This window comes from Cherax quadricarinatus, chromosome 2 (assembly GCF_038502225.1).
Source record: "Cherax quadricarinatus isolate ZL_2023a chromosome 2, ASM3850222v1, whole genome shotgun sequence".
NCBI lineage: Eukaryota > Metazoa > Arthropoda > Malacostraca > Decapoda > Parastacidae > Cherax > Cherax quadricarinatus.
Genome location: NC_091293.1, coordinates 36,960,726 through 36,986,722, shown reverse-complemented (window position 1 = coordinate 36,986,722; position 25,997 = coordinate 36,960,726). Strand labels below are relative to the sequence as shown.

The window sequence follows — 25,997 nt, the reverse complement described above, 5'->3', positions numbered from 1 at the left end:
ATTTGGTCAGGTGTACATCTTGTCCCAAAACATTTGAAGCCATTTTGGCACAATAGTTTGGCTTCTTCAGGTGTCTCAAGTATTAATTCTAATGTTTCCTGTTTGTTGCCAGGTTTAGAAAATTTATGTGCTTGGACAGCATGAAATTCTGAATTCTCTGCATTAAAGTCAGCAAGAAGTTCATTCACTGTGCTGTCTCTCATGATGCTGTTAATTCTGGCAACAAACACCGTTCGTTGCGCTTGATAGCTTTCAGGTGCAATTGGGTGGATACCCAAAGTCTTCAATTTGTCCAGGACATCCTGCTTAAGTAGTTGAAGTAACTCTTCTTCAGAAGAGAGGAGAAGTACTACCCCAGCGAGAGTTGTAAAAACATCCACTGGAGCAACAGTTGAATTTGAGCAAATGCATGCTAGAATTTCTTTCCTTGACTTTTGGTTGTCATCAACCCGTAATCTTACTCTTATCCGCACCATGATGTCCAGGAAGGTACATCAGGCACATAAGTTGCTTTAACAAAAAGGGTCTTTCCTTAGTGTTAGTCTAACATCCTATTTCAGCTGACTTATGAAGGTCAGCCCCTAAGATAGCCTACCCTTGAGTGGTGAAGGGGGAAAGGGCCCAAGGCAAAGATCGGCCGGATTTTAAAAAAAATCACACGGGCTACCGGATGGTCAAAATGCCTTGTGTTAACTCGCCAAAGCGAAGTTGCCGAAAAAGAAGAAGATAGGAAAGTCAGAAGGATAGCAATGTATGTAGTGTGTTAGTGTGTGGGCCAGTGTAGTTGTTTGGGTGAGGGGAGGAAGGGGAAGGATGGGGGGATGGGGAAGAGAGGGGTGAACAAGCAAGTCACCGCCTTACCCTCTTGATTGGATGGGGCTTGAAGTGACTGCAAGCAAGTTTCCTCTCAGCTCTGGTGAAGAACAACTCAGGATAACCCAAGAAAAATCTCGAGTAACAGTGTTCAGAGTTGCTCAGCTCGAGAATTACTCAGGATAACTGAAGAGCAGGAACGACGACGTCTTCTCTCCACGGCGGCTTCCTGTCTGTGTCGTGTGTCTGACCAGGACTTCACGTCTCCAGATGTTCCAAGTCTTGCTCCTGTGGTATACAACCTGATGTCGTGCATAAGGGTACTGGGAACACAACAATTTCTCCTGAAACAACAACTTGAGCAACACAAAGAAAGATGTGTAGAGTGTACCAATAACAAGATTGTCACAATTTGTGAAAGCGAGTGTAAGGCTGCTGAACAAGGTGGTGGTGGTAGTGGTGGTGTTCTTAATTACAGTAATGACGAATACAATACTTGTGTTGATAACTATAGTGAGCATCATAATGAAGGCAATGGTGTCAATGATGTTAGTAATAGTGATGAGCGTAATATAAGTGGTGGTGCAGTGTGATGAGGGCAGTGGTGTCCTTAATGTTAGTAATAGTGATGAGTGTAATATAAGTGGTGGTGCAGAGTGTGATGAGGGCAGTGGTGTCCTTAATGTTAGTAATAGTGACAAATGTAATATAAGTGGTGGTGCCGAGTGTGATGAGGTTAACCACATTGCCATTAATGTTGAATACAATACTGTTGATAAGTGTAATGAAGACAATGTTGGTAGTGGTGTTGGTGATGACAGTTATAGTGATGCTTGTAATGTTAGTGGGGGAGGGAATGTGAATGGTGGTGTCACCTATCATACAATCACACATGAACAGCGTCGTGCTCTGAGTAAACAAAGACTCCCACAAGGCCTTAAAACTGGAATGCACTTAAAAAACTCATGGACCAGGGTAACACTGCTGACATTGATAAAGTCTGCTATTTATATGAACAATTTTTTCAGTATGCTGAGAAACTCAACAAGATCCCAGGACTACTATAATGGATCAAAACTCGTATAACCTTTCTGTATTGAGCTGGAATATTGCATCACTTAGAAAAAAGACTTCCTGACCTTCATCATAAAGTAACCACTGAACTCATTGATGTTGTGTGTCTACAAGAGTGCAGAGTCCCTGAAAAATCCCAACCCCCTAAATTACCACCATTTGTTGCATATAACCTCAAATCTACTAACTCTTGTGTTCTATATATTAAAAAATCACTTCCCCATCAACTTCTTGCACATAAGAAAACAGAGGGACTACAGTATCACGATGTTAGGATTTATATAGGGAACTCTGCTCTCAACATATTTAACTTGTATGCTCCTGCTGATAAGTTTAATTACTTGGAGCTCCCAACTTGTGCTCATTCTGAACCTACTCTTATTACTGGCAATTACAATGCGAGACACAAAAGCATTGGAAACTCACAGTTTGGTAATCGTAATGGCAATCAACTGTTGTCACTCTTAAACAGTCATGATAATGTGCAAATTGTAGGTGACCTTGAACCCACACATATCTATGGAGGTGTCCTTGATCTGTCTGGGCTTCAACATTACTTCTGCCAGCTCTGAGTCATCCATTGTAACAGATATAGCGTCTGATCATTTCCCTTATTAGATATTGGTGATACAGTGGACCCCCAGTTCGCGAAGTCATCGGTATCTGATAAATCCGGTATCCGAAGCATTATATCGCAAAAAATTTGCCTCGGTTCCCGTTACAAAATCCGGTATGCGATACGATTCGTACGAGATGTGTCCACATGTGGCCTGAACTGCCCCCCCGTGTGTGCCAGTGTTTACAAGCCAGCCAGTGTATGCGCATATAAGGATACATTCGGTACATTCCATATTATCCACATTATCACTGTTTTTGGTGCTTGTTTCTGCAAAATAAGTCACCATGGGCCCCAAGAAAGCTTCTAATGCCAACCCTGTGGTAAAAAGGGTGAGAATTAGTATGGAAATTAAGAAAGATTTTGAAGGGTTTGGGGCTAACCCTGAGAAGCCTATGCCAGTTGTGGAATCCATTGTGCCTACTTCAAAAATTAAGGAAATGTGTGCACAGTGGGTTGAACTGCAAACCTTTATGGATGAAAATCACCCTAACACAGCTATTATTATTATTATAATAAAAAAAGAAGCGCTAAGCCACAAGGACTATACAGTGCTGCTAACACAGCTATTGCAAGCCGTGCTGGTGACTATTACACTGACAATGTTGTGAACCACTTTAGGAAAGTCATAAAGGAACGAGAGGTACAGGCCTCTATGGACAGATATGTTGTGCGACAGAAGTCCAGTGACTCTCAAGCTGGTCCTAGTGGCATTAAAGGAAGAAGGGAAGTAACCCCGGAAAAGGACTTGCTACCTCAAGTCCTAATGGAGGGGGATTTCCCTTCTAAACATTAAAAACTTCGACACTCTCCCCTCCTCCCATCCCATCAATCATCACCAGAATTTCATTAAAGGTAAGTGTCAATTATTCTATTTTGATTATTCTATTGTTATTATTGTTATTGTAATTATTCTATTGCATTAAACTTAATATTTCATGTGGTAAAAGTTTTTTTTTCATACTTTTGGGTGTCTTGCACGGATTAATTTGATTTCCATTATTTCTTATGGGGAAAATTGATTCGCTTTCCGATAATTTTGCTTTACGATGAGCTCTCAGGAATGGATTAATAACATGTACCGGGGGTCCACTGTACTATCCTTCTTGGTGGGATATTCAAACGGAAACGTTTTAATGTTCCCACTGATCAGCATGACGACTTTGTTGCACATGTGACTGACTGGTATAATTCATATGAGTGTTCCTCAGTAGAGACCTTTAACAATGACCTTGTGAGCAGTATTCAGAACTACTTAGAGCTGCCACTGAAACCTCTTGGTACTCTAAACCCAACAAACTTCCATAATAATCATACCTCCTTTAAAAACCATACTTATTACAATGATTCTAAACTTCATACACTGAAACATACTGCTCACAGACTAGGCCTAGCCTATAGAAAACATCGTACCCCTGGAATGCTGAGGCTCTTTCAAACTGCCCTTGCTGCTGCCAGAAAGCATATGTCAGAACTGCGGCAAACAGATTGGGAAAAATTTGTCAACGGTCTTAATGCTCACACCCCACTTAGCCGGGCATGGAGGGGCATAAATAGAATTAAGGGTAACAGAACTGGGCAGATCACGCACCCTCATCCCTTACATAGGGCGAATGAGTTAGTCAGTGCTTGGGCTGCTACATCTAGCTATGACAATCTTCCCAGTACCACACAAGCGAAATTAAATGACAAATATGATGCAAGGGAGAGACTTGTTTGCTTTATGCTCAGCAAGGAAGATGACTGCAACATTCCTTTCACTAATTATGAACTTGATGCAGCACTAAGGGCAACTCCATGTCGCCTGGTGAGGATGGTATTACTTACAACATACTCAGATTGCTGTGTCGAGTACCAGGTAATCCATTACTTGAATTATATAACATGAGCTATGTCACTGGGGAGCTCCCTCAATCTTGGACCAACAGCCTCATCATTCCAATTCCTAAGCCCAATCAACAAAATGCTTTTCGCCCAATATCTCTTACTAGCTGCTTGTGTAAAACATTTGAGAGAATGATTCTTAATCGTCTCATGTACAGAATCAAACAACTTTTGTCTCCCCGGTTGCATGGTTTCATGCATGGAAGGAGCGTGCATCATTGCATAGCCACCTTTCTCACCCTACACACTGAGAGCTCATACACTACCTTCCTTGACCTTAAATCCGCTTTCGATGTAGCCAACCGACATGTAATCATTAGTGAACTTGCCATATTGGATGTTGGAGGATGGTTTCTCCGCTGGATTAAAGACTACCTGTACAACAGAAAGTCGTCTGTGTTGTTCCAGTGACATAGAAGTGTAACTAAAGACTTTGAATTAGGAACATCACAGGGAGGTGTGCTCAGTCCCACACTGTTCAATATTCTAATTAATGCATTACTTAATGCTATGCCTAGTCAGCCCCATCATTATATGATTAGTTTTGCTGATGATATAATGATTCACACCACCGGATTCTCCAACACCCAAAACATTCTTAATCATGTACTAGCCTCGTGTCAGGACCTGGGGTTGATAATCTCTACTGATAAAACAAAGATACTCAATAGGCATCCTCCTCGACAGAGAGGCACAGTTCATCAGATCCAATTGCATGATGGGTCTCTTCTAGAATATGTAAGCAGATACAGGTATCTAGGCTTTGAGGTTCCACTACTTGGACCTGTTGTAACAAGACTTTGTCGCCAATACAAAGAAAGACTTGAGAGCACTTAGAGTTGTGGCTGGGTTTCACCCCAGGTATGGTGCTAATGTTAAAATTGTGAAAATGATGTATCTTGGTTATATTAGATCATTGGTTGATTATGCTGCGCCACTACTTGCTCTTGTGTCTGACTGGAAGCTTGGAGGGCTGAAAAAACTGCAGAACGAAGGAATGAGGATCATTTTAGGATGCCCTCGTACTGCCAAAATTTTAAATATGCAAAAAGAACTTGATATTCCAAGCATCAGAGATCGTGTTACTGAAAGAAATATCCTAATTGGGGTTAATATGCTCAGGCAAGCCCATTCAAACCCCTGCACAGAAGCCCTCCAAACTTTCCTCAGCACTGGTGAACACTCCCCCAGATGGATCGAAAAAACTGGAACCAACCTCCGCATGAATCAGATACATGATCTATGTCAAGTAAAGCAACAACGGCACTTCTCCGCTCCATGGGATATTACCCCATTCCAAACTACCATTCCTCCATTTCCCCCTAAACTACTTCTTAATACTACATTTTTTTTTTTTCAACAAGTCGGCCGTCTCCCACCGAGGCAGGATGACCCAAAGAGAGAGAAAATCCCCAAAAAGAAAATACTTTCATCATCATTCAACACTTTCACCTCACTCACACATAATCACTGTTTTTGCAGTGGTGCCCAGAATACAACAGTTTAGAAGTATATACGTATAAAAATACACAATATATCTCTCCAAACTGCCAATATCCCAAACCCCTCCTTTAGAGTGCAAGCATTGTACTTCCCATTTCCAGGACTCAAGTCCGGTTATATACTACATAGTAGCATAAATACCTACCCAAAACAATACTGCCTTACACCCAATTGTAGCATTCTCATACTGTAAACTACTTTCAACAACTCACAATGTTATATTCCCTTAATATAATTTCAATATTTATTATTGAAAATATATTGTAATTAGAGTAAAATTACACTCAATTACGTATCAATAAAAAAAAGATGTACAACTTAAAGTATGATCAATTTCTTTAGTATTAAGTAGTCTGTAAGCCATTAAATTAAGTCTGCCCATAATGCCTAGGCATGATAGTGTCTTTTTTTGCACTGCAACTCATTATTATAATTTTATAATCTTATTGTAATCTTGCAAAGATTACATTCTTCTTTCTTTCTTTCTTCTGGCATCCTGGGCATTAGTTTCGGTCACAAACTCCTCAAAAACACGAAATTCATCTTCACTGACACTTCTAACTGTGTTAGAGTGATCACTTGGGAAGAAAAGAGTCCCACTAGGCATGCTGAACAAGGACTACTGAAACGGCATTTCCACAATGCACCACTGGCTCGATGATTTTTTTTTTGAAGTGCATACACTGACCATGGAGACCCATTCTCTCACATGTGGGCCTACCAGCTTTCTCCTGCTTGATTTGAAGCCGCTAGAATTTTGGCATATTAATACGTCAAACACATTGACTTGTAAGACATTTATATATGACCAAAACAGTCAAAGAGTTAATACATGTTAGTGTAACTTGTTATCTGGCATTTATATGCATTTATAAGTGGAAAAAATTGTGTTCTGCTTTCCGGCCATGTCCGTCCAGCAGTAGCCTGGAACCAAACCTGCCATATAAGTAGGGCCCTACTGTATATATAAAACATGAAATAACTTTAAAATACTTGAAATTTTGGAAAGTTTCCAGACATAATGGAGAGACGCAGTGCTCATGGAGCTCACAGAGAATGTACACAAACCAGGTGGGGCGTGGTGACCATATTAGAAAGTCAGGTGAGGGAAGCCATATAGCGAATTTTGGTCATAATTTGAAATGTCCATATTAGTGGAATGCCATGAAGCAAAACGTCGTAAAGCAGGGCCCTACTCTACTTGCAACCTTGATTCTAGAAATTCCTATTATGGAGATGGTTCGGGAAGAAAGGGAGGGAAAAGGTAGATGGTCATATGCTGTACCTGTAATATACTTGTGACTAGTTTTGGGAGTTTTTCTACCCTTGCAGCCCAGCCTAGGGCCAGTCTTTTGTCGATTACATGTTCCACCAGACACTTGCTGTTGGCAACCTGCACAGCCATCAAAGCCTGGTTGATTTGACACTTGAAGTTAGAGTTCCAGTTTCCTTTTGAAAGCTTCTACACTTGTTATGGTAATATTTCTGATATCTGCCAGTAGCAGGCTGAACAATCTTGAGCTATAGAAGTTTAGAGTTTATGCCCATAGTGACCCTGCTTTTTACTGGGTCTGTCTTATGCTTCTTCCCTTCCCCCACTCCAGATGTCTCATTTCGGTACATTTTTATAGCTATGCAAATGTGATATTAGGCCTTTAACCCTTTGACTGTCGAAAGGCCCAATCCTGAAGTGTCTCCTGGTGTCGCAAAATATTTGAAAAAAAAAAAAATAATTTTTCCTTATGAAAATGTTAAGATTATTTTTCCGATTGTTTTAGTCCAAAAAAAAAAAATTCCCATCAGTACTTACCGAGATATAGAGGCATGAAGTTCGCAGAAAATGAGCCGCGTATGGCAACAGCGGCGACTGCCGCTCACCCGGTAAACTTTGGTTTACTTTTATTCGACGGTTTCTTGTTTTTTTCACCGTTTTATTTTTTCACATAACTTTCGTGGCCTGTGAGACCAAAGTATGGTGCAATGTTCATATATATACTCGTTGAATGTAACACAATTATAGCAAAAACACTAGTATCATCATAATGTTCATAAACTTTGTTTACACAAGCAAACAATATAAAATTTTTTTTATTACGATTGTTCTATAATATATACAGTGGACCCCCGGTATACGATATTAATCCGTTCCTGAGAGCTCAATGTATGTAAAAATTATCGGAAGGCGAATTAATTTTCCCCATAAGAAATAATGGAAATAAAATTAATCCGTGCAAGACACCCAAAAGTATGAAAAAAAAAAAATTTTACCACATTAAATATTAAGTTTAATGCACACAAACTGAAGAAGACATGCACAGTTTGTAGTACTCTACTAACAATAGAATACATGACACTTACCTTTAACCTGTAAACGGTCCAAACGTATATATATGTTCACTACCGTACTGCCCCAACTTGTTTGAGAAAAAAAAACATTGTTGTTTTTTAACAGGAAAAAAGAGCATATGGTACCCAGGCATCCCCAATTATTTTAATATGGTGCACAGTGAGTGCTCACACCCATTCTCACTTGTCTAGGCGACTCAGGCTTATTGTGGCAATGTTAAATGTAGGACACATAAAACATATATACGTTTGGGGCACTAGCGGTAAAAATGTATATATACGTTTGGACTGTTTATGGGTTAATGAAGATCTGGTGATGATTGATGGGATGGGAGGAGGGGAGAGTGTCGAACTTATTGTTTAGAAGGGGAATCCCCTTCCATTAGGACTTGAGGTAGCAAGTCCTTTTCCGGGGTTACTTCCCTTCTTCTTTTAATGCCACTAGGACCGAACTGACAGCCTCACCATGCTTAATCACACTATGTATGCCACTATGATTCTTAAATCTTTCAAACCAACCTTTGCTGGCCTTAAATTCACTCACATTACCACTAGTTGCAGGCATTTTTTCAATTAAATCCTCATGCAACTTCCTAGCCTTTTCACATATGATTGCTTGAGAGATGCTATCTCCTGCTATCTGTTTTTCATTTATCCACACAATAACTGTCTCTCAACATCTTCTAACACTTGCGATCTCTGTTTCGAAAACAAAGTTGCACCTTTTGCAACAACAGCTTCCTTGATTGCCATTTTCCTGGCCACTATAGTAGCGATGGTTGATTGGAGTTTGGTATACAACCTGGCCAGCTCCGACACACGCACTCCACTTTCGTACTTTGCAATTATCTCTTTCTTCATTTCAATAGTCATTATCACCCTTTTTCTCAAAGGGTTGGCATTAGAAGCTTTCTTGGGGCCCATGGTGACTTATTTTGCAGAAACAAGCACCAAAAACACTGTGATAATATGGAATGTACCAAATGTATGCTTAGATGCGAGCACACTGGCTGGCTTGTAAACACTGGCACGCACGGGGCAGTTCAGGCCACATGGATGCGTCCCGGACGAATCGCGTGTGGCGGGTTTTTTAACGAGTGGCGAGGCAAAATTTTTGCGCCAAAATGTATCGTATACCAGATTTAACGTATACCGATGCCATCGAATGCCGGGGGTTCACTGTATACATATGTACAATCACTGGACACTTTTCTAGCTGCAGCTTGTGGAATTCTTTGAATTATTATAATCAAAAAGAAGCGCAAAGCCAAGGAATTCTTTGAAACGTGGGTATAAGCACAATGGTGTTTTACACTCCTCACACACATAAAACGAGTGTCTCTGCATTTTTGTGGGTGTTTTGTGGTATGTCCACTGACAAAACACCTCTTCTGAGCATTTTTCTTGAGAGCGGTAGCAGGCACTGGTATGGGGTAGTGATCACCAGGCCTTAGACGAGAGGACATGTGTTAATAATTTTGTGGGCGCTGGTCTATTGCAAGTGTTGTTCCTTGGTACTTGAATATTATTTGTCTGATGACTGACAAACAGAATTCATCATATTTTGGTTTGTTGTTGGTCTTCAACTTATATTATAAGCATTCAGCATGGAAATGTCAAGAAGATGGAAAAAGAGTTTTATGTACCACTTATAACTCTTGTGAACACAATCAGCAAACCCAATCTGCATGTCACATTTGTCCGCTAAGCACATACTGAGGTTGTAATCCATCACAGCTGCAGGTTTTACAATGGGTTCATTGGCCTCTCTGTTCTGCTTGCCACTGTCTACCATTTCATGTCGGTGAACTGATGTCAACAGTGTGACATCACGTTTGTCATGCCACTGAAATGCCATGATGTCATTGGCAGCAAACACCTGCACCTCACCTCTACGACTGCCAGCGTCAAACCTAGGCATATGCTTACGATTTCCACGCACTGTGCCACACACATCTGTCATGTTCACTTGCAAGAAATCACTGAATAAAGGGCTTGTGTACCAGTTGTCAGTATATAAAATATGCTCCTTACCAAGATATGGTTCTATCATTGTTCTAACCACATCACCAGAGATACCCAGTAGCTTCCTGGTATCTTGCAATGTTTTACTGCCAGTGTACACAATTATATCCAAAACCAGACCAGTTTTGCAATCACGCAGAACAAATAACTTTATACCAAAGCGTTTCCTCTTGCTTGGTATATACTGCTTGAATGAGAGTCTTCCTTTGAACAAAATCAAAGACTCATCAATAACAAGCTTCCTGAAGGGATAAAAATACATACAGCAGTTTTATTTCAGGTACATAAACACATTTCTGATCTTATATAACCTGTCGCTTCTGTCAGGCCTTGTTTTATCTGAAAAGTGTAGCATATGTAACAGTAACACAAATCTATTCACTAGTATAATGTCACTGAAAGCTGGGGTTGAAATCAGGCAGTCTGTCGACCAGTATGTGTTGACAGTGTGCTTATACACATGTGGCATAAGCATTATTTTGGCAAAGAACAGATACATCTCTGCCACAGTTGTGTCCTTCCACTGGTGTAGGCATGATCTTAGTGAAAGAATTGTGTTTGCCATGGTGTACTCAAAGTATGTATTGCTTTCCCTGACAATAATGTCCATCAGGGGTTCATCGAAGAACAACTAAAAGCATTCCAGCTCAGTGGCATTGTTCCCAAGTGTACATGATGGCCGTATTCCACTTCGTGTTTCATCAAAGTCATGGGGACTGGGAACAAACTCGTCACCTTGCTGCCAATCCCAGATGCAGTCAGCTGGTGGGTTCTGGATATTGAAACATGGTTGTGGTTGTGCAGGCTGTGGTTGTGGTTGTGCAGGTTGTGGTTGTGGGAGTGTGGGGTTGGGTGAGGCTGGCTGTAGTTGTGCAGAGTCAGCAGCATCGGTAGTAGCGTGGCCAGCTGCTGGTGCCACATGGGTCGTGCCACCATCACTATCACCACCACCACCTGCTGCCTCACTCACATCATTCATACCCATCGTAACAATATCGTCATCTTCACTATCAGGTCATGGTGTAGGGCCATGGGATGTGCTCCGAGATTTACTCCTTTCCCTTGGAACAGCATATGGCACACTACCAGACTGCAAGCAACATCGTATATACTGCTGCTTCACTGGGGAATATTCACCCTCACTGTCGCAACTAGAACTATCACTTTCACTGCTCACATCTGAGTCTCGTACATGGGCAAATAGTTTCCTCCTTCGTCCTGGTACAGGTGAACATGAACGAGGCAGCCCAGCACCAGAGGTGGAAGGTTGTGGGTCATCTGGGTTTTCATCACTAATTATGTTATCCTGGGCACTGTTTTTGGTCACACCCGCTTGAAAACCATGGAATTCACTTTCACTGACACCTCCATCGCTGTTAGAGCTATCACTTGGGAACAAAAGACCTCCAGTCCGCCGAGGAGTGAGGAACTTCTTACCGCGAGGCATGGTGAAAATGGACTACCAAGATGGCGTTCCCACAATGCACCGCTGATTCCCAGATTTTTTTCACAGGGTGCACACCCACCACTCAGACCCATTCTCTCTCATGTAGGCCTATCAGTCCTCTCCCGCTTGATTTGAAGCAGCTAGAATTTATGCACATAGATACGTCAAACACGGTATCTCGTAAGACGTATATATACGACCGAAACAGTCAAGGGGTTAAGAATCTTCCATGTACATATTATCAGGCATATCTTCCTTCTTTGTTGCAGATGGTACATTCCAAGTACTCTCAGGCATTCCCCATAATTTAAATACAGTAGGGCCCCACTTATACTGCGGGTTAGGTTCCAGGCTGTCGCCGGAAAGCAGACATCGCCGGAAGGCAGAACGCCATTTTTTCCATTTATAAATGCATATAAATGCCAGACAACAAGTTTACACTAAATTATATTAAGTTAGTAATAGAACTAGGCATTAAAAACAAAGTAAAATACATTCACAGTAAATTCATTACTTTTTATTTATTTATTTATTTATTTTCAATTTGTGCACACATACAGAGGTACAAAAAAATACAGGTAAGAGCAGTATGCCAAAGCCACTTATACTATGCATAGCATTACGGGCTGGCTTAAAATTAACTTAAGATTAACTAAGCAATGATGAAATCAGTGATAAAACATTAATGTAAACAGATTACTATAAAGCACAAGTGAGTATTACAAAGACAGGTCATATTGTTGCATTCAGTTAGGTAGTGATTCTGTTAGGTAGTGTATTTAAAAAATAATAAAGTTAGATTCGGTTTTAGGTTTAACATTTATATGATATAATTGTGAGAAACATTTAAGATATACAATTTATAAGGTTCAGTTATTCAGTATTTATTTGGTTTTGGGTGAGTAAGTGATCTTTGAGAAGAGACTTGAATTTATAATCAGGTAGTGTTTCTTTTATATTTACAGGTAATGAATTCCAGATTTTAGGGCCTTTTATGTGCATTGAGTTTTTGCATAGTGTGAGATGGACACGAGGAACATCAAAGAGTGATCTGTGCCTTGTGTTATGGTCATGTGTTCTGTTGAGGTTGGCAAGGAGATGTTTGAGGGGAGGGTTAATATCAGAGTTAAGTGTTCTATGTATGTAATAGGTGCAGTAATAAGTATGGATGTTTTGTATGGTGAGTAGGTTTAGTGTATTGAATATTGGTGGAGTGTGCTGCCTGTAGTGAGAATTTGTTATCATTCTAACTGCAGCCTTTTGTTGAGTAATTAGTGGTCTGAGATGGTTAATTGTTGTTGAGCCCCATGCACAAATTCCATAGGTGAGATAGGGGTAAATAAGAGAGTGATATAGGGCCAGGAGGGCTGACTGTGGAACATAGTACCGTATCTTCGATAGTATGCCTACAGTCTTGGAAATTTTCTTAGAGATGTGTTGTATATGTGTATGAAATTTGAGTCTATTATCAAGGTGGATTCCTAAGAATTTTCCCTCTGTTAGTTTTGTGATAGGTGATCCGTTTATCATTATGTTAAGAGGGACATCTGTAGCTCTGTTACCAAACTGAATGAAGTAGGTTTTGTCAATGTTTAGTGTAAGTTTGTTAGTCCTCATCCAGGTAGATATTTTCTGTAATTCGGTATTTACAGTATTGGCTAGCGTGACTGGGCTCGGGTGAGAGAATACGTATGTAGTGTCATCTGCAAATAGTGTGGGTTTGAGTAATTGCGAAGCATTTGGAAGGTCATTTATGTATAGGAGAAAGAGAAGAGGGCCAAGGACACTTCCCTGTGGGACACCAACTGTAATTGGTTGCGCAGAAGAGTTTGCCCCATTTGCGTACACATATTGGCTTCTGTTGCTGAGGTATGACTTGAGGTAGTTGTAATCTTAATGTAGGGAGAGAGGTGAGTAGTACTTATTTGTAGGAAGTCAGGTGCAGGTAGCCCAGGTGTAGGTAGCCCTGGCTCCCCGTCTCATACTTAATATACGATATTTAAAACATCCCATAGAGGTAAAATACACATACAGTACACTCATTATTTGCCTTAAAATATGTGTAGTCTTAATATAGGAAGAGAGGTGAGTAGTATTTATTTGTAGGAAGTCAGTGTAGGTAGCCAGTAGGTCTAGCCTGCCTGGGCTACACCTACCGGCTACCTACACTGTGGGCCAGAGCCATATTATTAACATCGACATGCCTTGTTCACTGAATTTAATCATTTCTAACAACTACCTTTAGATGCCATCATAAACAAAGGTAGAAGTAATGAATAATTCATGCCGAAAATTGTAAACAAAAGCGTAGTGAGGGAGTGGCTGGGCCAAACGCAGATTCATACATGTTTTCTCTGATGGCTGAGCAGAGAAAACGTAATGTTGTCCCTCCACCCGGCTATCACACAGGTCCACAAGTACGTATTATTATCAGAGCACACATAAAATATGCAATAAATGCCAGACAACAAGCTTACACTAACTTATATTAAGTTAGCAATAGAAATAGGCATTAAAAACACAATAAAAGGTAAGATACACACAGAGTACACTTATTACTTATCTTAAAATATTAATATTAATGTGTGAGAGGTGAGTGGCAGGGTGTTTATTGAATAAAATCAGAATGGCACACCATTTGTGGCCCGGTGGCCTGGTGGCTAAAGCTCCCGCTTCACACACGGAGGGCCCGGGTTCGATTCCCGGCGGGTGGAAACATTCCGACACGTTTCCTTACACCTGTTGTCCTGTTCACCTAGCAGCAAATAGGTACCTGGGTGTTAGTCGACTGGTGTAGGTCGCATCCTGGGGGACAAAATTAAGGACCCCAATGGAAATAAGTTAGACAGTCCTCGATGACGCACTGACATTCTTGGGTTATCCTGGGTGGCTAACCCTCCGGGGTTAAAAATCCGAACGAAATCTTATCTTATCTTATCATCCTCTAACTTGGCACTTAAAGCAAGAGGCTGATGACTTCTCTTTTTATCACAGCTAACCACTGTCAATGAGAGCCAACTAGTTAACGAAAGAGTAAACGAGAGAGAGAACGAGATACAGAGTTGAGACAATGTAAGAACACAATCTGAACAGGTAGTGGGCGATCACTTGGTCAGGCGAAATAAATGCGTATTAATATGTGTCTACTTTTAGTTCATTCACATACGTTTGTAAGAGTTTGTAAAACATTTACCTCAATATTTTTTTATTATAATAATAATTACCTCACAATAAAAATACTCTTACATTGTGTACAAGTTGTACAAGTTAGTACAGAATAAACAAACAGCAACACACCATTTTTAGAGTAAATGAAGATGATAATAATAATAATAATAATAATAATAATAATAATATTATTATTATTATTATTATTATTAATATTATTATTATTAATAAAAAGCACTAAACCCACAAGGGTCGTGAATTGCTATATATAGAGTAAAGGCATACGAAAAGAATATTTTTCTACAGTTATCTCCCAGTTTGACTAGAGAAAACATAATTCTTCCGACACTACCTACACAGCTGCTTTGTAAACAAATCTCACATTTACATCAATTTTTATTCTGTGAGTGTATCATGTTCATATGCTATATAACAGGTTTCATATATAATTTTGAGGAAAATATCATAGATGGATTAATGAAAATGCCTATATTGATGTAAAATAAGACATTGAGTGCCCAAGAGCGATTATTATTATTACGTAGTATTGGCGTCATGAGTAGAGAGAGACTTAGCGATTTTAATGTGTACCTGCACACCAGCACAGTGTGTAAGTATATTTAGGTACAGGTACATATAAGTATAATTATCAGAGTACATATAAAATATGCAGTAACTTTAAAACACTTGAAATTTTGGAAAGTTTCCTGTCATAATAGATGTGGTCATGGAAAATGTAAACAAACCAGGTGGGGGGGCACCGTATTTGAAAGACCGCTTGCCGTATAGCAAATTTTGGTCATAATTTGACATCGCTGTACATTAGCGGAACGCCGTAAAGCGGGGCCTTACTGTACTTTATTGGCTCTATGCAGAAAGTAAACAGTCTCTACATTTTCCAGCCATGATATCTCTCCTGTCTTATACAGAGCCATCAACAATGAACAATATTCTTAGCAAGAGGGCACAAATGCTTTGAAGAATAGTGTTACCATTGGCATTTCCATATTTCTCATTTTGTGTTTTGTATACAGTGCTTCTTTTGAGTTCTTCATTCTTTCCTTATTTGAGCAGTTGAATTTTGTCACCAATGAACATAATTTTACTTTCTGTTGTCCATTAGAAGACTTTGGTCATAGAGTTTTTGCTTACAATTTTTCCATGTATTCTTCCAATGTGATTTTCATGCTGACAGTACAGGAGGGGCCCTGCTTATACAGCAGGTTAGGTTCCAGGTAAAAAATCACTGTAAAGTGAATCATAGCCTTCTTCTACTTTCAAATGCATTTAAAAGCCTGATAACATGTTTACATTATCATATACTAAGTGAGCAATATAACTAGGCCTAAAAAATTTTATACAGTACACACATTACTTACCTTAAAATATTTTCATCCTTAGCTTATTGTGAGTGGTGAATATATTTATTGTAAAAAGTTTGAATAAATGAAGAATGACTATAATTGAAAAGTGTTGTATTAGTGAGATGCTGTAAAGGAAAGTGCTGTAAAGCAGGGCTTGCCTCTACTAAAATTTTTATTGTACTATGCCTAGATTTTACTTTATTTACTACAACTCTTTGTGTTCTATGTGTCAGAAAATTTAATATCCACTTTCCTATTTTACCCTTATATATACTGCCTTTATTTTATGGGCTATCATTCCATGTTTGCATTTATCAAATGTTAGGTAAGACACATTTGCAACAGTTAGACAACTTTATTCCGAAACGTTTCGCCTACACAGTAGGCTTCTTCAGTCGAATACAGAAAGTAGGCAGGAACAGTAGAGATAGTTCCTGACTATGGAACTGAACTTCTCCAGGCCGAGGGACTGACAACCTCAAATTCTACGACTTTAAGGGTGATGGACTGATTACATCGTCTTCACATCTCTACTGTTCCTGCCTACTGTCTGTATTCGACTGAAGAAGCCTACTGTGTAGGCGAAACGTTTCGGAATAAAGTTGTCTAACTGTTGCAAATGTGTCTTACCTAACAACCTGTCGGTATTGTATACCATTTTGATGTTCATTTATCAAATGCTTTTGCAAAATCCATATAGATCATGTGTTTTGGTTTTCTCCAAAAGCCATCATAATTTTGTCATAAAAGTCCAATAGTTGTGATTAGTATGGTCTTCCTACTCAAAATTCATGTTGACCTGGAATATGTAGATCATGCTTTTCCATAAAATTTGTAATTTAGCATCTCAATACCCTTTCCAAGATTCTTTTGATATAGTGTTAATGCTAATGGTCTTTAATTATTTTTGTCCTACTGATATACTACCTCTTTTGTGCTGAGGAGCTATGACTGCACTTTTTAATGCCTCTGGGATTTCACCTAGATCTAAGCTCTTTCTCTAAACAATATAGTGTCTGTGCTTGTGAAATTTTTCACTTAATTTTAAACAAAAATTCCATGAATCAGGCCCTGGTGCTGCATGTGTGACCATGATTTCTATTTCCTTTTCAAATTCTGGGGAAGTTTTGCTAATGTCAGTATAATTTGTAGGGTGACTAGAGGTAATGAAAAAACTATCTGAAGTCTTAACTTTCCTGTTTAGTGGATTGCAAGAAAATTCTCTGACTCATTAGCCTAATTTTATTTTCTTCATACCCCAACCTACCACCAAGCTCAACAAGGTTGGGCTCTCAGCTTTAAGAGTAATAAAGAAATATACAAGGAACTATTAGAAAGCCTGGTAACAGCTATGGCATTGATAGGATGCATTCTCTTTGAAGTCTGCTTGATCTTAGTCACTAAAGATCAGAGGCAATTCAAATGCATCAACACTGAGTCTTATATTTGGAAGGGTATCCCTGCACAGCAAGTCTGGAAGGGTATCCCTGCACAGCAAACACATGAGGACAACCCTTAATTAGACTCCACAATTATTGGCCCTCCATCTTAATAAAAAGCTATTATATATCAGAAGAAAACTCAACAAGACATCTTTCATATAAAATCCATATGATAAGCATCTATACATTACTGTATTTACTTCCACCTAAGTACAGCTTACATAACTATTCAGTAAAACAGTAGTACAACAAAAGATTATTTCTGTTTGACAAAAATATACATACAGGTCAGCCATCACTAATCCAGCATCATCTGCACCTGTAGGGTGCTGGATTAGTGACTTTGCCAGATTACAGAGTGGTTAGGTTAGAATACACTTAACCCAACAGTGATATTTAGGCATCGGCGATTTCACCCAATTTACACCCTACTTTTGGTCCATTCTATTGTTCCAGTCTACCAAACTCATAGCTATTTTGCTAGCATTACTTCTATTCGGTCAACTGAGTACAAGAAACTGCCCATTCACATACTTCAGCTACCCAATAAAGTGGTCAGAAATTGGCAATATGGCCAATTTCACAAATTTCAAAAGATGCCAATTTCAAAATAGAGCCCAGAATACACAATGCAGACATACCTGGCACTAAAATAACATTTTCTTGGTTCATTAGTCATGTCTCCAGGCCCCTCTTATATTACTCTTGCTTTCCATTTTGAATTTTTATTCACACAAAAAATAGATGATTTACTGTTATGCAGACTACTGCATTATTGTAATAAATGTATAATTAATGTCAACCCATTCATGACTGTGTATTAGACTGGCCAGTTGGACACGTATTAGATGGTGGCGCCATTTGTTTACTCTTGAACACAGTCAAAATCGAATATTTCTGCTACTTTGAGCTCAATTTCAAGGTACTTTTTGTTGTGAAACTAATCAAAATCATATCTATTTCTGTAATATATCTTCCATTCTATCAAATGAGATAAAATAAAAAATGAGAATACAACCAAAAAACCACATGAAAATATATTGTTAAGGGGCAGCTAATAGCTGAGAAGTGAACTCCGTTATTTATTGTCCAATTTCTTTAATTTTTGGAGTACATTAACCCTTAAACGGTCCAAACGTATACGTATATATGTTCACTTGCGCAGAGCCCCGAATATTTAAAAAAAAAAAATCTTATTTTATAGAAAAAAAAGAGCACATTTTTTAAGCATTTTAGAATAAAAATTTTTTTTTAGGGTCAGTACTTACCGAGATATGAGGCCGAGAAGTTGGCACTGGATGCTCATGTGACAGCAACATTGAGTCCTGCTGCTTGCAGAAGTGTTGCCGATATACCTTTTTTTCTATTTTTCATATTATATTATGTAATTTTTACGTTCTGATAATTACAATTTGTAGTAGTTCTTGTCATTTTACAACCAATCTTTGTTCTGACACTAGTATTAGGTACTGAAATTGAACTGAAATTGTCACAAACACATTGACAGGTGGACATTTACACCTGCCTTAGCCATTCATGAGGAGGAGGGAGGAGGAGGAGGGAGGAGGAGGAGGAGGAGGGAGGAGGAGGAGGAGGAGGGGAGGAGGAGGAGGAGGAGGAGGGAGGAGGAGGAGGAGGAGGAGGAGGGAGGAGGAGGAGGGAGGAGGAGGAGGAGGAGGAGGAGGGAGGGAGGAGGAGGAGGGAGGAGGAGGAGGAGGAGGAGAGGAGGAGGAGAGGAGGAGGGAGGAGGAGGGGGAGGAGGAGGAGGAGGAGGAGGAGGAGGAGGAGGGGGAGGAGGAGGAGGGAGGAGGAGGAGGAGGAGGAGGGAGGAGGAGGAGGAGGAGGAAGAGGAGGAAGAGGAGGGAGGAGGGAGGAGGAGGAGAGGAGGGAGGATGAGGAGGAGGAGGAGGAGGAGGGAGGGAGGAGGAGGGAGGAGGAGGAGGAGGAGGGAGGAGGAGGGAGGGAGGAGGAGGAGGAGAGGGAGGGGAGGGAGGAGGAGGGAGGAGGGAGGGAGAGAGGGAGGGAGGGAGGGAGGGAGGAGGGAGGGAGAGAGGGAGGGAGGGAGGGAGGGAGGAGGAGGGGAGGGAGGGAGGGAGGGAGGGAGGAGGGAGGAGTACAGTGGTCCCTCGCTTTTCGTAGTTCCCGGCAATCGTAAATTTCGCCAATCATAGGGGTATTTTCGTATAAACATGGACTCTTTTCATAAGTTGACTCGCGAGACGTAGTTCGTCCGGGACGTGTACCCATGGCATGAGCCGTGGCGGCAGCCAGTCTGGCATTGTTTACCAGTGAGCGAAGGTCCCCTCACGTGCTCCAGCGAAATATTTCATAATATTCCATTTATTTTAGTGCTTGCAAGTACTAAATAAGCTACCATGGCTCCAAAGAAAGCTCCTAGTGCCAAGCCTGTGGTAAAGAAGGTGAGAAATACGATTGAATTTAAGAAAACCATCATTGAACAATATGAAAGTGGTACAAGCGTGGCCGAACTGGCCAGGATGTATAAGAAACCCTACACAACCTTATGTTCCATAGTGGCCAAGAAAAAGGAAATCAAGGAAGCTGTTGTTGCAAAGGGGGTAACTATGCTGAGAAAAATGAGATCACCAGTACTCGAAGAGGTTGAGAAGTTATTATTGGTGTGGATAAATGAGAAACAATTAGCAGGAGATACTCTTATGACTTCGATTATTTGTGAAAAGGCTAGGCAGTTGCATGACGATTTGGTAAAGAAATTGCCTGCAAATAGTGGTGATGTGAGTGAATTTAAGGCCAGCAAAGGCTGGTTTGAGAAATTTAAGAACTGTACTGGCATACACAGTGTGGTAAGGCATGGTGAGGCTGCCAGTTTGGACCACAAGGCGGCTGAAAAATATGTGCATGAATTCCAGGAGTACATAGAGGCTGAAGGACTGAAACCTGAACAAGTGTTCAGTTGTGACGAAACAGGCCTCTTTTGGAAGAAAATGCCGAAGAGGACCTTCGTTACACAAGAGGAAGAGGCAATGCCAGGACACAAGCCTATGAAAGACAGGCTGATGCTAATGTTCTGTGCTAATGCTAGTGGGGATTTCAAAGTGAAGCCATTACTAGTGTACCATTCTGAAAATCCCAGTGTGTTCAGGAAAAACAATGTTATGAAGAGTAAATTGTGTGTGTTTTGGAAATCTAATAGTAAGGCATGGGTCATGAGGGAAATTTTCGTCAAGTGGTTCAATGAAGTGTTTGGCCCTAGTGTGAAGGAGTATCTCCTGGAAAAGAAATTGGATCTCAAGTGCCTGCTAGTAATGGACAATGGATCTGCTCATCCTCCAAACTTGGATGACCTAATTTTCGAGGAGTTTGGGTTCATCACAGTAAAGTTCTTGCCCCCGAATACCACTCCTCTCCTCCAGCCCATGGACCAGCAGGTCATTGCAAACTTTAAAAAACTCTACACAAAAGCAATGTTTCACAGGTGCTTGATTGTGACCACAGACACTCGCTTGACCCTAAGAGAATTTTGGAGAGAACACTTCAGCATCCTCCATTGCATAACCCTTATAGGTATGGCTTGAGAGGGAGTGACTACCAGGACTTTGAACTCTGCCTGGAGAAAATTGTGGCCGGATTGTGTCGACAAGAGGGATTTTGAAGGGTTTGGGACCGACTCTGATGAGCCTATGTCTGTTGTAAAATCAGTTGTGGCACTGGGGAGTTCCATGGGGTTGGATTTGAGTTTGGAGGATGTGGAAGAATTGGTGGAAGACCACAACACCACAACGAAGAGCTCACCACTGAGGAGCTGCAAGAGCTTCAGCAGGAAGAGCAACACATCACAGCTCAGAATCTTGCTGCAGAGTAGGAGGACGAGAGATGGAAGAAGGTGCCTTCTTCAGAAATTAAAGAGATTTTTACTATGTGGGGTAAGATGGAAAGTTTTATGGAGAAACATCACCCTAACAAGGTTGTTGCAAGCCATGTTGGCAACATGTACAGTGACAAAGTCTTGGGCCATTTTAGGGAAGTGTTAAAGAGACGCCAGAAACAGAGCTCTCTCCACAGTTATTTTGCGAGACAGGACTCAAGTGACTCTCAAGGTGGTCCTAGTGGCATTAAGAAACAGAGAAGACAAGCAACCCCAGAAAAGCAATTGGTACCTGTGGTGTTGCTGGAAGGGGATTCCCCTTCCAAACTATAAACAATCCACTCTCTCCTCCAGTCTCCCATACACTAAGAAGAATCTCCAATAAAGGTAAGTGTTACGCTGTTAATGTTTCATTCATCATTTCCCATTGTATTGTTTATGTACTGCATATATATTTCATGTAAAAAAAATTTTTGTTTTAATACTTCTGGGTGTCAGGAACGGATTAATTGTATTTACATTATTTCTTATGGGGAAAATTTATTCGTTTATAGTAGCTCCTCCAGGAACGGATTAATTATGAAAAACGAGGGACCACTGTAAAGAGGCGACTAAAATGCCGGGAGCAAGGGACTAGTAACCCCTTCTCCTGTATAAATTACTAAATTTAAGAGAACTTTCGTTTTTCTTTTTGGGCCACCCTGCCTTGGTGGAATACGGCCGGTGTGTTGAAAGAAAGAAAATAATAATATGTAATAATATGTTCCCTTGAAGCATGAAAAACAAAGTCCACCCCTGACAGTGACATGATAAGGGGAGATGACATCTGATAAGAGCTGATGTTTGATGAGCGTAAACGAGGGTGGGGGAGGGTGCAGCTGATAATAAAAAATTAGATGACCATCCCCCTCCCTTTGTTTTCGCTGGTACACAAACATTTCTGTCTGTCTGCCAAGCTCCCTGTCTATCTATCTGTCGAGCTCTCTGTCTCAGAGAGAGCCACAAGACTGCGTCATCACCTTTACTCACATCTTCAAGCAGAGTATAGCACTTTGTCTGGATTTTGGGGTTATCCTAGGTAATTTATACTATGTATACTTGTATTTATGTGTACCTGTGAGACAGAGAGACAAAGACAGATTGAAAGAGATAGACAGAAACAGATAGACAAAGCCAGAGACAAACACAGAGACAGATAGACAGAGGTCGACAGACCCTAAACTTGGGGTTAACATCACTTTCCTCTTAAAAGAGAAGTGTTAATATGACATTACATCAGTGAAACCTTGGTGTTTGCCTTACTGTTTGCTCTAGCTGGTGCTCAATTTAGCTGGTGCTCCCACAATGTACTAAGTGGTCCCAGATTTTTTTAATACTGTGCACACCGAGTGTTAAGACCAATTCTATGCTGACCAGGCATCTCAGGGCAATCGTGCCAAATTTGGAGGCAGGAAAAATAAAACGTATATATACATTTGGGGCGCTATGCGTAAGAACTTACATAGACGTTTGGACTGTTTAGGGGTTAAGAAGCATTTTTCCATCATACATTGCCCAAGTTTCAATAAGATAGCCCAACAAACAACCGAGAAAAAAATATTTACCAAATATCATATATGGCAAGCCCAAGCCATGTGCCACAAATAAGTCACTTTGACATTTTTGGGTTATTCTAGGTTCCCTACACATATGCTGCTATGTATGATAACTGTATGCTGCTATGTATGATATGTAATTGTTATGTGTATACCTGAATAAACTTACACACAAATCAAAAACAAATTGTGATATTTCAAAAATAACTTCACCAGTTTGCAAAACAATCATTCTTTTATGTCTCTGTGAAATTTATTTCATTCCTATCATTATTAACCCTTTGACTGTTTCAGGCCCCTCTCTGAAACTGTCATTCTATGTCGCCAAATATTAAAAAAAAAAAAATTATTTTTTCTTATGAAAATGTTAAGATTATTTTTCTGAGTGTTTTAGTCCCAAAAAAAAATTTTTGCCATCGGTACTTACCGAGATATAGAGCCGTGAAGTTTGCAGAAAATGAGCCTTGTATGGCAACAGCGGCGACTGCCGCTCACCCGGTAAACTTTAGTTTACTTGTAATTGAAGGTTTTTTGTTTTTTTCACTATTTTATTTTTTCACATAACTTATGTGGCCTATGAGACCAAAGTAAGGTGCAATGTATATATATACACTCGTTGTATACAACACAATAAGCACACAAACATAATTATCAATATATTGTTTACAAAACTTGTTTACAAAAACAAACAAACAATCCTCCTCCTCCTCCTCCTCCTTCTCCTCCTTCTCCTCCTCCTTCTCCTCCTCCTCCTCCTTCTCCTCCTCCTTCTCCTCCTTCTCCTTCTCCTCCTCCTTCTCCTCCTCCTCCTTCTCCTTCTCCTCCTCCTCCTCCTCCTTCTCCTCCTCCTTCTCCTCCTCCTTCTTCTCCTCCTCCTTCTCCTCCTCCTCCTCCTCCTCCTCCTCCTTCTACTTCTCCTTCTCCTCCTCCTCCTCCTTCTCCTCCTCCTTCTCCTCCTCCTCCTCCTCCTTCTCCTCCTCCTTGTCTTGTGTGCGAGTGTGTGGCTTATAATTGTTTTGAGTCAGAAGTCGGCAGCTGTCAAAGTGACATATTGTCTCATTAGTCACTCCCCCTCCCGCCTGTCAAAACAATGGGGTCGGATGCTGCTTCCCCTCCTCCATTCTATCTAATTATCTTTCTCCCTCATTCTATATCTTTCAATCTGTCTCTCTTTCTATCTGTCTGCCTATCTCTGTCTCACAGGTACACATAAATACAAGTATACATAGTGTAAGTTACCTAGGATAACCCAAGAAATCCAGACAAAGTGCTATACTCTGCTTGAAGATGTGAGTAAACGTGATGACACAGTCTTGTGGCTCTCTCTGAGACAGAGAGCTAGATGGACAGACAGGGAGCTTGACAGACAGACAAATAGACAGACACAAATGTTTGTGTACCAGCAAAAACAAAGGGAGGGCATGGTCATGTAATATTACCCTCCATTACGCTCATCAAAGTCAGCTCTTATCAGATGTTATCTCCCCTTATCTTGTCACTGTCATGGGGTGGACTTTTTTTTTCTTGCTTCAAGGGAACAATATTATTACATCTTCTTCCTCCTCCTCCTCTTCTCCTCCTCCTCCTCCTCCTCCTCCTCCTCCTCCTCCTCCTCCTCCCCTCCTCCTCCTCCATTGCTTTTGGTCTCAAACTCCTCCAAATCATGAAATTGATCTTCACTGACACTTCCATCTGTGTTAGAGCATCACTTGGGAAGAGAAGAGTCCCAGATTTGCTGGGGAATCACATATTTCTTACTGCTAGACATGCTGAAAAAGGACAACTGAAATGGCATTCCCACAATGCACCACTGGCTCCCCGATTTTTTTTATATGGTGCACACTGACCATGGAGACCCATTCTCTCACATGTGGGCCTACCAGCTTTCTCCTGCTTGATTTGAAGCTGCTAGAATTTATGCGTATAAATACGTCAGAAACATTGGCTCATAAGACGTATTTATACGTCGGAAACAGTCAAAGGGTTAATGCCGCTGTGTTAAGATATAAATGAATAACTTACTTCCGAGATAATCAATGAAAACGAGCACTCACAGAAAAAAAATTGAGAAAATAGCTTTTTTATTTCAGTTTTATGGTGCATTATGATTGTATATTGCAGTTAGCCCTGTATGTACTACACTACATTTTCTCTAATATAAGCCCCCAAGACAGGGATAGGAGGATGGTACTTTAATCCCATATCCTCTAGTGGTAACTTTATACCTCTGTCAGACGCTTGGTATCATGGCAAATATTATTCATTCTGGAGTATTTATCATGTTTTTATGTTATTTATATTATTTATTATGTCACAGTAAATCAATTGTGATAGGTAAATAAGCTGTAGTGTTGATGTTAGCATAATAATAAAGCATTCCCCCCTCATCATGAGACTCGGGAATTCCCGATGACGTAAGCAAATGTTCCCAGACAGTTCCTGATTGGCTCTCAGACTCCATAATAGCTCCACCTACTCTGTTATGATGCCAAATCATGAATTATTATATTAGAAATAATAATAAAAGAAAAAAAACAGAAAAAAGAAAAATATTGACGTGATAGCACGCATGCTATGGGCGGTGGCGTCACCATATATGTTATAAATGACAATTATTATTATAATCAAAAAGAAGCACTAAACCTACAAGGGTCATACAGCACCGGCGGGCTGGGAAGGATGCAGGGGTAATGGGTAGCAAGAGGGAGAAGGATGATTATTAGGTCATGGAGTGCAGCAGTGGCATCGTAAGGGGGGGGGAAACCGCCCCAGGTGACTCCATCAAGGGATGGCACCATAGAGGCTCTAAACAAGGTGGCACTAATGCCATTCATTTCTATAAAGCCTATTATATGATCAGAGTACAAATAGGC

General features: G+C 40.4%; 1 long non-coding RNA gene across 1 annotated transcript in view; it reads right to left on the bottom strand.

Moving 5' to 3' along the window:
• The window catches only part of LOC138853117 (uncharacterized), a 276,203-nt gene extending 252,215 nt beyond the window's left edge, over nucleotides 1–23,988 (bottom strand). The window contains exon 1 of the long non-coding RNA XR_011392348.1: nucleotides 22,171–23,988. This is a non-coding gene — a long non-coding RNA (uncharacterized lncRNA). The remainder of the gene's footprint in view (nucleotides 1–22,170) is intronic.
• Between the last annotated feature and the right edge of the window lie 2,009 nt (nucleotides 23,989–25,997).